A 14,061-nucleotide genomic window follows, 5' to 3' on the forward strand; every position below is an offset into this window, starting at 1 on the left:
CTCTACATAAAGTTTCTTGACTATACTATGTATTTTTGAATGATTACCGAGACAACTGTAACTTCTGACTCTGTTCTCACACACCTCATGTATGTCAGGTTAGGAAAATGGGATTAGTATCTTCTATGGTGACCATTTCCTCTTTCATATTTATCAAGTTTTTTGTTACAAGTCATATTGAGACTCTTGTCTATGGCTCTGTTATTCTTCCCCTCTTACTGTTGTTGACGTGATAGATCTCATCATCATTTTCTTCATCCAAGGATCATTTTAGGACCACCAATCTCCACACTTTTGCTTTTACCAAACCCTTAACCTTGCTTCCAGCAACTTCAGAGAGACATGATTTTAACATCTTAGTTTTGAGGTGTATCGCTCTCTTGTACCTTGATCCAACTGTCATTATTATCCCAAATTTCATCATCAGAAGATATTTTAACTTTCATAACCACAAAAATCAGACTTACATCATGGAATACTGCCTCCTATATTTCCAACATGTTTTCTCAGATGTTCTTAGATCATCAATCACATTAATACATTGATTTTTTATTCATATTAATTTCCTGGGTCATCATATTTTTACAGTCTTACAGATAATCAGATACTCTAAAAATCCTTGCTCCTTCTCCTACAGCCTATTAGCCTGGCAAGATGCCTTCCCAAGTTTTAAAAGTGATATGTTGGAAAGCCCCTGAGCATGTTAGTCTCTAGACCTTGCTCATATGCTGCCCAATAGTATAACCTTGGCAGGTCAGTTCTCTAATCTAGACTATTATATAAATTATAGTGTTTGGACTTGATCATTTTCTAAAATATAATAAACAATTAGACCCACATGTTACATGGGAAAAAAAAAAGAGTTCCACAGTGAAATGATTTTAGCAAACATCATTTCCTCTTACAGATTCACAGTGCATAATAACATTTTAAAGTCTCTGAAAATTGCTATAGGGAAAAAAAAGATTGAATATTGTTTATCCTAGCATTTCACACCTTACTTGACTATGAAGCCTCACACATTTAATTCATATCCTCAGAACTTGGGTTCAATTGAACACATCTTGGGAAACACTGGGTTAGATGATCTGGGTATTATTTATTTTAGATCTTTAATTTCATGATTCTGTAATTTATTTGTGCCTGCTCAATTACTAAGAATATCTAGGATAGATGCATTTCAGTGTCTCCATAATTCAGGGAGATAGATTTATGTTACATATCACTCACAAATAATACATTGACAGTGGTCCTTCTTTAAGAAGTATTATTTTGAAATCAACAGTATTTTATTCTGCATTCGTGACAAAAAGAGTGAAACGATTCCTATGATTTATTAACTAGTGTGTGGCAGGTAATCCCTTATTCCACAGTCATCATTCAATGAAAATAAAGGTTTCTTTAAGACCTTTTTCAAAGTCACTTATATAAAAAAGTAGATACATTCCTTTGGAAAATATATACATGTAAGAATCACCAGTACTTGCTTTGCATAATTTAGTGATTCTAATAGGTTGTCTGAGAAAGTGTAAGTTAAACAGATGCATCCAAGTACAGGATTGTAAAGTTCAAAGAAAATGCAAGCTTGATTAACAAAAGACAGTGTCAGAGACTAATTGTAATTCTGCAGCTTATTAATCCTTGAATAATGTCCCCTAAAAGGTCAACCAAAAGTCCTGCTTCTGTCTGTTGTTCCTTGAAGAGAATTTTCAAATTTAGGTATTTCCTGGTTGTCATACAAGTTAAGAAATAGACATTTTTGTTAAGTTTCTTTCACAAGTTAAAATAATATTACACCAGTGAAAATAATGTTTGAGCTTTTATTGAATAGCAAGTAATAAAGAGATGTAGCTTTTAATTAAGTATCCTACATGTGAATTAGATCTCTATAAATTGTATGTTTTTTTTTTTTTTTGGTTTTTGCTTGTTTCATTGTCTTAAATTTCAATTTTATTTTATTTTTTAAAGATTTATTTATTTATGCATAAAGAGCTGGGATACAGGCCAGAGATGTGGAGGGTGAGAGGATTCACCAGAGACAAGAGTGGGGAGCAGAACAGGCAGACTGACTGAGATACACTGCTGAGGGGAGTAGCAGGTGAGACAGGAGAGGTCTGCTTTGCCATGTTGGTTGCTCCCTGGCTGGCCGGGGATTGAACTTCTGCTGCAGAGACATGGATTGCTTCATAGTGTGGTGCTTAACCCTTTGCGCCACCAGGGAAGTCCTTAAATTTATTTTTTGAAAAAGGATTTCTAAATTTGACTTCTTTTCACCTTTTAAGTTAGCATATTAAAGATACATGAAAACTTTATTGATTATATATTTTCAAATTATTTTGTTGGTTTTATTATAAATATGTGACACAATTTCCTAAGAGCATAACAGAAATAATAAATTAGTACTTAGGCATTTTTTTTCCTAGCTCTAATGATTAAATGATTACTTCCATAGTGTAATTTTTCAACTCTACATAATTAATGACTCTGGGTTAGCAATTAAATTGTTTAATTTTTTTGGGCCTCCCCAGTGGCGCAGCGGTTGAGCGCTGGGCTGTGAAGCTGCCCGCAGCCTCCGCAGTGCTGGTTCAATCCCTTGGCCTTGGCGAGGGTCCTACATGGCGAGCAGACCTCTCCTGCCGTGCCCACTGCTGCTCCCCTCAGCAGTGTACTTCGTCAGTCTGCCTATTCTGCTCACCGCTCTGGTGAATTCTCTCACCCTCCCATGCTTCTGACTGTACCCAGTACTTGTATAAATAAATAAAAAAAAAGTTTAATTTTGATAACTTGTGATTAAACAATTCCATATTTTGTTTCTTAAATTTAATTGTTTTATTGCCTTTGCTGTTGTTTGAGTTTTCACTTTATTGATTTTTGTTGTATAGGAAATGTTATCCAAGTCAAGCAAAAAGCCATTTCATGGCAAAATCTATATATTTGTATTGCATGAGTAAGAATAATAACTTTGGTCCTATTACAAGAAAAATTTTGTATATTACTAATTGATTCAAGAACTATTCTTAAAAAAAGCACTTTACCTATAGGATGGTCATTATTAATACTTTCCTGAAGTACATTTTCTTGGCATACCAACATGTTTCTGTTTCTTTTCTTTCATAAAAAGTCCAACATTTTATTAATGACTTAAAAGATGTCAAAGTGAATTTATGCATAACTGGTAGCAAAATTTTAACCCTTCAAAATAAATTTAAAATTTGTCTATGTAAGCTATAAAGTTTGTAGGGTTTGTAGAAGTATGTGACATCTTATTTTCTTCAATTCCAAAACCTTATTAAATATATTAGTATGAAGGTGTGAGGAGTAGTTCAGCATGGATAAGGCTGAAGGAGTTTTATTCATCTGTTAAAACCAACTGAGGGCTTATTGCCTGCTAGAAGCAGCTGTTCCTGTCCCCTCAAGGCACTTAGAGTAACAGCTGTAGTAGATAAACACACATAAATGAAGTTCAGTAGAGTTACTCTGTCAAAGTAGTAGTTTTATAATGAGAACAAAGTAAATCATTTTATTCATAGGTATAACTATGGAAGTGCCTGATTTTAGTAACCTTAACACAATTGACATTGTGATGTGACATTAAATAAAAAAAATTCAGAATATGGTATTTTAGTATTATACTTAGTATTAATTGGAAAGAACTTCAGAATTAGGGTTATCGTTAAAGTTCACGATTATGAAAAATTAAGATGTTGAGGAATTTTCAGACCATATTTTATAAGAAATCTCGAAAGGCTTTTTTATACAAGGAAGAAAATACCTTGGGAACATGGTAGCTTTGTGTAACTATCTAGAATGTTTGTGACAGTAAGTGTAACATTCAGAGTAACCTAAATGCATACAGTGAATTTATTAGGAACCTGAAGTTTCTCCATTTGTATGTGAAACTTCTCTAGATTGGTAATGAGATATTTTCAACTCTGTGCGAGCCTTTTGTTACTATCAAAATGAATATTTCCAATTTTAGAAAGAAAAAAACAGAAACATACATACATATATATGTGTATATATATAAAACAGAAACATATATATATATATATATATATGTATTTCTTGTACCAAATAGAAGGTATAATAAATTAGATTTCCCCAGTTCCTAAGTCATTTTCTATAGCTGTAGGAAGGGGAATTAACTTTTTAAGGTCAGCAGGTATCATTTTTACCTTACTGTTGAAATTGTAGAGCCCATAAAACACAATTCTGGTTTTCAGTATATAGAACAAAACTGCTTAAAATGGTGTTTTGAACTATTCTATGTATGATGTTTGAATTCTCTAAAGTGAAAAAAATCAATGCACAGTGTGCCTATGTTGGATGCCCTAGCACCCCATTCATATTGAACATCTCAGGGCATGTGAGGACTTTATGCAAATGACATGACGTATGAGAATGATTTGCTTTTTAAAAAGTTCTGTACTGTAAAATCTTGCATACTCTATGAAAAAGAAAAATGTTGAAGTGCTCAAACCAGAATCAAAAGATGATTCACCACTTTGATACCTATGATCTTTAGTAAGCCATATTTCGTACATGTTATATATGGAAAACATTTTTTTAAAGATTTGTTTTTACTTATTTATGCATACAAGAACTGGGGTGTAGGCCAGAGGTGCAGGGGATAAGAGATTCACCAGAGACAGAATGAGGAGCATAACAGGCAGATCAACTGAAATACACTCCTGAGTGGACAGCAGGCGAGACTGGAGAGGTTGCTGTGCCATGTGGGTTAGCTCCCTGTCCTGGGATTGAACTCTTGCTGCATTGGCTGGTGATAGCTTGATAGCACTGACTTTACCCCTGTGCCACCAAGCAGTCCTTACATATGGAAAATTAAAAAAAAAAAAAAAAAGATTTCATGGTTAAAAATTCAGCTTGAAATACTTGTTATAAATATTATTTAAAACTATATATATGTTTTAATTTATGTGTCTGTATAAAATGCTATGTTCACCTTTTTTTCTTATTTCTTAAAGTAGACTTAGAATTATTCTACCCCAAATGGGTCATTTCTTGTCTATAATTTATTAAAGATAAGCTGAGTTGTTAATATTTCCTTATCTAAAACTACCTGAACATTCTTAGAAAGTTTTATCAATTTTTCTAAATTTGTATTAAAGCAACTTTTACTGGAAAAGGGTTACCATTGAGAAGAATTCAAATCAAATCAATCCCCAAACACACTGACACATACTTTTCCCCCCTACATGTACCTTTAAGTGTTTTAATAAAATCCTAATATGTAGTTCTTTATTTTGCATATATTCATATCATATAACTATAGACTTTACCAGGAGGATAACTTTAGAGTGTGTTGAGACTTTGTTAATCATTTTATTTTTGAAAAGTCAGTTTATTCTTTTAACTTTCTTTGATTAGACTCTCTTGTATGTATCACTGAGATCATGTAATGAACATTCTTTATTAACACAAAGCAGAGTTCTAGAAAAAAAATCCTACACATTCCAATTCCTATCCCAGTGGCTCTGCCAGAATAAATGAATATTCTTAAAATATATTAATAAAACTTAGATTCTTTGGAATGTGAAAGCATAATTCTCAAATTAAACATTTACAAGACAGAATTAAGGTTTTTTAATGGGTAAAAATAAATTTTGATAATACAGAAAGTTTAAATAAGAGAAAAGGACTAGTCAAAAGTATAAAATATGTAAAATAATGAGTTTAAAAACCATAGTAAATTATGACTGTGCTATTTTATTAGACATTGTTTCATAAACTGCAAGACTGAGAAATCTGATGAATCTACTTTTTCATAATACAGAGGTTAATTTTTAAATAAGTTATCACTTTTTCTTTTATAGTAGTTAGCTAAATCTTTTTAAAGGAATGTGGAACTCTGTAGTTATGGCAAAGCATTAACAGCAAAAATTCTGCACTTAATTAGTAAAAATATTATTTTAACCAAAATCTTGGTATTGTTTGAGAAATTTGAGGTGAAGGTGAAGAGGTAGGGAGGCAGTTACTTAAGATGCATTTAATTTTACCACCTTAAAATGTTTTATCTTATTTCTTTAATGACTGATATGGTTGAATTAAATTAAAGTTTTGATTATAAGTTATTAGTTATGTATAAATTGGCAGTACTATTTTAAAAATTAGCAACATTTAAGTCATATGAAATAGACTAAGCTGATAATAAATTCACTTTTATTTGGTATTTAGACATGTTCCATTAATTGTAGACTCCTTTCTGCCATGACTTAACATTTAAAAAGTATTATTCAGTAGCAGCATACTACAGTATTTTAGAAATATTTTCATTCTACGGAGAGCTATGTTTTTTTCATGTTCATGGTAAACATGTGGTTATAGCTTTCCATGAGTGGTTATTGGAACTATAATAATAATAACCCATATTTATTTTATCAAAATCTCCTTTTCCTAGAATGCTATACCATAGTTCTCTATATTGTGTTTATGAGGTACCACATAATGTAAAAAAAATAAAGCAACTGCGTCCCTTTTTAAACTTTTACCAAGACCAGATTCCTGTCTGTGTCATACACTAGGGTATAACTGCTTATCTCTTTTACCATCTTGTCATAATATCAGTATCTACCTCTTATGTTATAGTAAATAGCAAATGAAACATAATGCCTAACAAGTACCAGTAACTCTGTGTAAAGTAAGCACTGAAAAAATAGATATCACTATTTTCATTAAACTGTGGGGTGCATAGGACTCTGTAATACTTATCTGTGATTCCTAAAATTATACCTTACCCATACTCAAAATTTGTTAAAGCATCAGTAAATAAATGAGTGAATATTTTGTAGGTGATATTTTCATTCTAAAACTCATTACTACTCATTCTTGAATTTGTTATTAAAAGTATAAACATGCATTACCTCATTGAATCTACCAATATTTATTGAGTAATTAATGAGTAATTTATTGAATAATTATTTAAGATTACTTATGCATACAAGATTTGAGGTATAGTCAGAGCTCTGGGGGTGGTGATGAGAGGATTCACCAGAGACAGAGTGGGGAACAGCAGGCAGATGTACTGAGATACACTGCTGAGGGGAGCAGTGGGCGAGTCAGGAGAGGTCTGCTGCGCCATGTGTGTAACTCCCTGGCTGGCTGGGGATTGAACTTGTGCTGCAGTGGCTAGTGGCTGCAAGTAGTGTATTTATTATCAGTCCTTAGATGAATCAGGAGTCCATCTAAGGTTTTACATAGACTATGGTATATTTTTCCATTAATTTCACAAATTCTTTAATTTCACAAGTATGTAGTGAATACTTATGTTTGGTCCAAGAGTAACAGAGTGTGTTTCATAAAGGGTATAGATTGGAAGGAGGGAAACACAGTCAAGCACAATGCTGATGACAATCAGAAAATATTGAGTTCTGATTTCCAGGGAGTATGAAACGATATATGTAATATTTTCATTTAAATTTATGTTGCCAAGATTGTCCATACTGTATTTTGAATTCTATACTGAAGAGAAACTGTGAAGTAGACAGTGTAAATTTTTATAAATGGTCCACCACCCAGTACTCTGATGGAATATTTTCTCTTTTTGCCTACAGAAATTTAGATGTTCATAATAATTGTCCTGTCAGAAGTATAAAATTTAGACCTTCTTAATAACTGTCCTGTCAGAAGTATAAAATTAAGTATAATGATGTGGTGTTCTTTTTATCATTCCTAATTGCTATTTTAGTACATACAGACTTTTAGTGATTGAAGGGATAAGTTATGAATTAAAAATATCCAATGCCCAATAATTCCCAGATTTACAGTTCACCATCAGTACATAGACCCTTACTTAGTATTTCATCATTTTTTAAAGATTTTTTTTATTTATGCATACAAGAGCTAGGGTATAGGCCAGAGGGGTAGGGGTGGTGGTGAGAGGATTCATCAGAGACAGCGTAGGGAGCAGAACAGGTGGAATGACTGAAGTAAACTGCTGAGGGAACACCAGGCAAGACAGAAGAGGTCTCCTGCGCCATGTGGGTCACCACCCTGCAGGGATGAAACTTGTATACTGCAGTAGCTGCGAATTGCTTCATAGTGCTGACAACTTAACTCCTTACGCCACCAGGGTGGCCTGGGACTTCTTTGTTTTAAACTGATGGATGAATAAAGAATATGTGACACACACACACACTCTCCCCCCCCCCCACACACACACACTCAATGGACTATTATTCAGATATTAAAAAGGATAAAATCCTGACATTCGCAATAACATATGTGGTCATAGAAGGAATTAACCTTAGTGAAATAAGCCAGAGAAGAGTAGGATAAACACCATCCATATGATTTCACTCTTGTGCTACATCAAAAACAAACAGATGGGGGCCTCCCCTGGTGGCGTAGCGGTTGAGCGCTGGGCTGTGAGGCTGCCTGCAGCCTCTGCAGCACCTGTTCAATCCCTGGTCACGGGGCGAGGGTCCCACATGGCACGCAGACCTCTCCTGCCACCCGCTGCTCCCCTCAGCAGTGTACTTCGGTCCTTCTGCCTGTTCTGCTCCCCACTCTGGCTCTGGTGAATTCTCTCACCCTCCTGCACTTCTGACTGTACCCAGTGCTTGTATAAGTAAATAAATCTAAAAAAAAAAAAAACAAAAAAACAAAAAAACAAAAACAGATGAACTAAATAACAAAATTTTGGATTTTAGGACCAATTAGTGGTTACTAGAAGGGAAGGTGAAATAGGAATGGGGAAAGGGAGCAGTATTATGGTGAAGGGTAGAATTGGACTTTCAGTGGTGAACTTTAATATACATACTGAATGATTTGCAATGATGCACACTTTATATAATGTTATAATGCAGTGTTACTCAATAAAAATGTTTGATTTCCCCTACCTGGTGTCTCAGGGGTTAAAGCCTCAGCACTATCAAGCTATTTCCAGCCACTGAGGCATGAGTTCAATCCCTGGCCAAGGAGCAACCCACATGGTACAGCAGACCTCTTCTGTCTCACCGCTGCTCCCCTCAGCAGTGTATTTCAGTAGATCCACCTGTTCTATCCCCACTTTCTCTCTGGAGAATCCTCTCATACTCCGCACCTCTGGTCTATACCCCAGTTCTTGTATGCATAAATAAATAAAAATAAATGTTCAGGGCCTCCCCGGTGGCGCAGCGATTGAGCGCTGGGTTGCAAAGCTGCCCGAGGCCTCTGCGGCGCCGGTTCGATCCCCGGCTGCTCCCCGGCCACCAGAGGAGGGTCCCACATGGCGCGCAGACCTCTCCTGCCTCCCGCTGCTCCCCTCAGCAGTGTACCTCGGTCCTTCTGCCTGCTCTGCTCCCCGCTCTGGCTCTGGTGAATTCTCTCACCCTCCCGCGCTTCTGACTGTACCCAGTGCATGTATAAACAAAACAAACAAACAAATAAAATAAAACATGCCTCTATTAAAAAAAAAAAATTAAAAAAAAATGTTCAAAAAATAAGAGTCTTTGTTTTTTCATTTTTCTAAAGAATCTATTTCCACCCATGCTTAGTATCTTCTGTCATTAACATGTACTACAAAAATATTAACTGTCATGCCAAGTGTGTTGATTGCTCACTGGTTGCTTACTCTGTGCCTTGTGTGGTCTAAATGATTGACTCTTAACTCTTCACAACTTATGATATAGTAGTGATATAATTACATTTCTTAGAGGAGAAAATTGAGATGTAGGGAAACTAATCGATTTATCTTAGGCTTCACAACTAGAATTTGAAAGACCAGGGATGGGATGCTTGGCTACCTAGGTACACCGCTCATATGATTAAACAGTAAATTATGCTGTTTCTATAATTTTTTTAAATATATGGAAACTCTAAATATACTACAGTTACATTATAAATGGATGATATATATTTGTTTAAGAAAGCTTAATATTAAGGGCAATACAAATAACTAAGAATGAGGGACGGAGTAATTTGATAAGAAATTTTAATGGCTGAGGTGGTTTTATTTGGAAAATGGGATGCTATGGCATACACTATATACTTCATGAAGTCCTTTATTGCCCAGAGATGACAAGACTTTTTTTATTGCTTTAGTGACCCAAATAGAATACAGAGTTTGAACTCTGACTCAGTTAGCTATTGTAAGATATATAAATTTTTCAAAATTCTTAATCAAGATTGTGAATGATCTGCCCATTACCTTTGGGTTCAGAGAGGTCAGCATAGTGGGTTCTGAGGAAATTAGCATGATTTATTAGTAGTTCCAATTCATATTCATTTCAATTTATCAGCATGACCTTGTTAAGACTTAAGAAAACTTCTATTGTTCACCTTGAGTTCTCTCTTTTGTCTTGGTTTGAACATCAGTGCAGTTTTATGTCCTCCTTTCTCTTTTCAGTGTGCACTTGCTGGAGCAAGTCAGTTTCTGCTTTCAACTTTTCCTTCACACAGTGTCTAAATTGCAGGGAACATTGGAGGTCAGTGGACCAGAATAATTTGTCCTTGGTCATTTTGTAAGGTCCTTAAAGCTAAGTATGTATATACTCGATCTATTTTATGAAAGTAGGTGCATATAGACTTCTTTCCAATTCTTTAGCTTCCTAATGATTGATGTTAGATGAACAACTAAGGTTCAATGTTCTCATCTTAAAATTTGGAAAATTGAAATCTGTTCCATTTACTACTCAGAAACAGAGAGGTTAAGTAAGATAAATTATTATTATCAGCTCTAAACAGCTCCCAATTATTATTGTAATTACTTCTGTTAATATTCTTTTGTAACTTTGACCTTAAACCTCTTCTAAAAAGGCTCCCTCTAAAAGACATGTGTTTTACTCTAAGGTTTGTATATTGTGTCCATACCCTCTCTTTTTTGATAATTTCTCAGTCTGTAAATAATAGTAATATCATTCACTCCACAGAAATTGAACTGGCTCCAATTATGTATAAACACAGCTGTTGTACTAGGTGTAAAAATGTTTTCCAAGTTCTTAGGTGAGGGTACATAAAAATCCTTCATTTTACCGCCTATCTTTCTGAAAGTGGCAATCTGAGCATTAAATTGGATATTTTTCATATATAGGTGGGGATCAACCAAGCCTCTCTGGCCATGCTTATTTCTTGGCCATCATAGTGGACATTGGCTTGCTCTTTCCTGAAGATAGGTTTACATGTAGTATTTTGTTACAGATCATTCACTTTCAAAACAGCTATGCTTGTCTTCTTATAGGAGTTAAGTATCTAGCATAGAAGAAAAAATGCCAATTTTTATTTATTTTTTTAAAGATTTTATTTATGCAGAAAAGAACGGGGATGTAGGCCATAGGTGTGGGGTGGTGGTGAGAGGATTCACCAGAGACAGAGTGGGGAGCAGAACAGGCATATATATTGAAATATACTGCTAAGGGGAGCAGCTGGCAAGACAGGAGAGGTCTGCTGTGCCAAATGTGGGTTGTTAACTCCCTGTCTGGGGATGAAACTCAGGACATCGTAGCAGCTATACGGTGATAGTGCTGAAACTTAGTCCTACGCCAACAGGGATGCCCAATGCCAATTTTTCAAATAAACGAAGAATAAATTAAAGTTTATTTGGCTTTGAATATGTACATGGTAATATTCAAGTTTCAAAATGTAGTTTTGAAACTATTAGTTAATGATAAAATTAGATTTCATTTATTAATTTAAGAATTAGTAATTTAAAAGTTTATTGATCCATGTAAATAATTATGTAAGTGCTATTTCTATAAGAAAACTTTGATACAATATCTTTATATAAAGAATGTGGTATTTATGACTGGTAGAGCAGTTTATATAAATTTGATGTAATTTTCTTATAAATTATTTTCCTGTTTCCCAAAATGGGAGAACATAAAGACTTGCCTCTCCTTACTCAGATCATTCAATTGCTAGTATTCTCACTGGATTCTTGGTATGTTATATAAATGTTTGCATTCCAAAACAATGATGTGAAATGGAGCACATTTAAGCCTCAAGAAATATGCAGAATTATTTTCTGCAAAATATTTAAACCTGCATCAAATGCACTATCTTGTGCTACTTTATTAGTGAAACGAAACTTTGTATTAACACAGTAATAATGATTTCTCACATTAAGAGGAAGTATCCAAGATTATTTTTACTCAAAGAGGAAAAAAAAATTAGTTGCATAACTAATGCCCATATACAATGGGCTTGCTTCATTTCCATAATACTAATTTAGTTTTTATTTCATTTTTGTAAGCATTTTGTATTACTCTAGTGAAGCGAACTCAATTCATTCCATGGAATATTTGACAAGGTCATAGATAACTTCCACAGTTTTTGCTTCTTAATTTCCATTGCTTGGTCTCTTTTTAAATGGAAAAAAACAAAAACAAAAACAAAAAACCTTGAAGTTTCTGTTCATAAACAAAATGGCTTGCAGAGTTTTTTTTTATCATTTATTATCAGCAAGAAAATATATGTGTAAAAATAAATGACTAATTAAAATACCATGACTGCAAAAAACTTCCCTGCAAAGGTTTCATCTTGTGTTTGACACAACTAGTGGACAATTTAGGTACACTTTCAGCAAGTATTTAAACTTTGCCATTGGTGTTTGATAATTTGCTGATATAATTTACTAACAAAATATAGTGATCTCTATATTTTTTGTCAGTAAAATGTGGATCAGATTGTATGTGTGAAAATGGTTGAATCAGTTAAAGTGGCATTCATTTCAAATCCTGCTTCACATATTCAGTTAATTATCTAGAGGCATTAGTGAATTTTAAAATTTATGCTTTCATGTTTGATATGAGGAAAGTAATGACCTGTAGCCTTACTTTATTCCCATAATTACATTTTCTGATTTTATAATATGGATGTACAGAATAAATTACTAAATGTTAATACACATTTCATTTTGTATGTTGTATTAAAATAGTAGTTTAGTATAAGAAAATTATTTAAGTGTGAATTCCAACATAATTAGAAGTAAATAATGTAGTAGTATTTTTTGAGTTATAGTGAATGTCAAGGATGACAGAGCATGTTGGTACTTTTCTACTATCATATTAATATGTGTCTGTTAAAGGAATAAGTACAGAGGAATATAAAAATTACTTAACAAGTCATCACCTTTGGGCCTTCCCTGGTGGCGCAGCGGTTGAGTGCTGGGTTGCGAGGCTGCCCACAGCCTCTGCAGCGCCAGTTCGATCCCCGGCCACCAGTGAGGGTCCCACCAAAAAAAAAAAAGTCATCACCTTTAAAAATATTTTGCCCTTTTTATAGTTATCTTTAAAATATAATTGATATAAGATATATTATGGCTTTCTACTTTCTTTAATTTACATTATAGATATTTTAATTTTATATTTTCCATATTGAGGGTAATTTCATTTAGTCATATAGAGCCTCATTTTTAGTAGCAATTTGGCATTAAAAAGTAAATTTTGATGAAATTTTACATATGTAACAGCTTTCAGACATACATGAAACTTACCCTAAACCAATACACACTTTGGTTTGTTTGAAATAAGCAAAATCAATTAAAAATCCAAAGAGATAGTATTTAATACATAGAAATGTGTCATTACCTAGGAAAAAGGAAGTACTCTAAAATTCAGAAACAGTCAGGTACATATGATTATGTTATAACTTGAAGGCTTAAAACAGTATGGGTCAGTGGCTAATGTACAGATCTTATGACTAAAATGACTAACTATGGACAAGGTTCTTGGCTTCAAAAATTCTCCTAGAGAGTTATGTGTAATCATGAGGGTAAAAGTTACTGATAAAAATCTTCCTCCTTCCAATCTCTCTTGAACACACTCATATTAGACTTTAAATCTGACCATTCTACACAAACTGTTCTGCATTTTCAGTGATCGTAATGTTTCCTAGTTTTCCTTGCAATTTTTCTGGTATATCTTAGTTTTCTTTCATGGCTACTTTTTATTCTCCCCATTTTATAAATCTTGCAGATTTTCAGAATATAGTCATTGCTTCTTTTCTGTATGCATTTCCTTCCTTTGGTGAGCTCTCCTGGTTAGCATTAAATATTATCTAAATGCTGATTATTTGCAGATTTTTATATCCAGTCCAAACATTTTCTTCAAATCTAGGCTCACATGT

General features: G+C 33.8%; 1 protein-coding gene across 21 annotated transcripts in view; it reads left to right on the plus strand.

Moving 5' to 3' along the window:
* Positions 1 to 14,061, plus strand: part of ADGRL3 (adhesion G protein-coupled receptor L3) — a 766,591-nt gene that overhangs the window by 143,100 nt on the left and 609,430 nt on the right. The window contains exon 1 of one of the 21 annotated variants that reach the window (XM_054688010.1): positions 10,346 to 10,424. The exons of the other annotated variants lie outside the window; for them this stretch is intronic. The gene's annotated coding sequence lies outside the window, so the exon portion shown is untranslated. Of the gene's footprint in view, positions 1 to 10,345; positions 10,425 to 14,061 lie in introns of those variants that run through there. 21 annotated transcript variants of the gene reach the window in all.

Source organism: Talpa occidentalis, unplaced genomic scaffold, assembly GCF_014898055.3.
Source record: "Talpa occidentalis isolate TD23 unplaced genomic scaffold, MPIMG_talOcc4v2.1 talOcc4.6, whole genome shotgun sequence".
NCBI classification, from domain to species: Eukaryota; Metazoa; Chordata; class Mammalia; order Eulipotyphla; family Talpidae; genus Talpa; species Talpa occidentalis.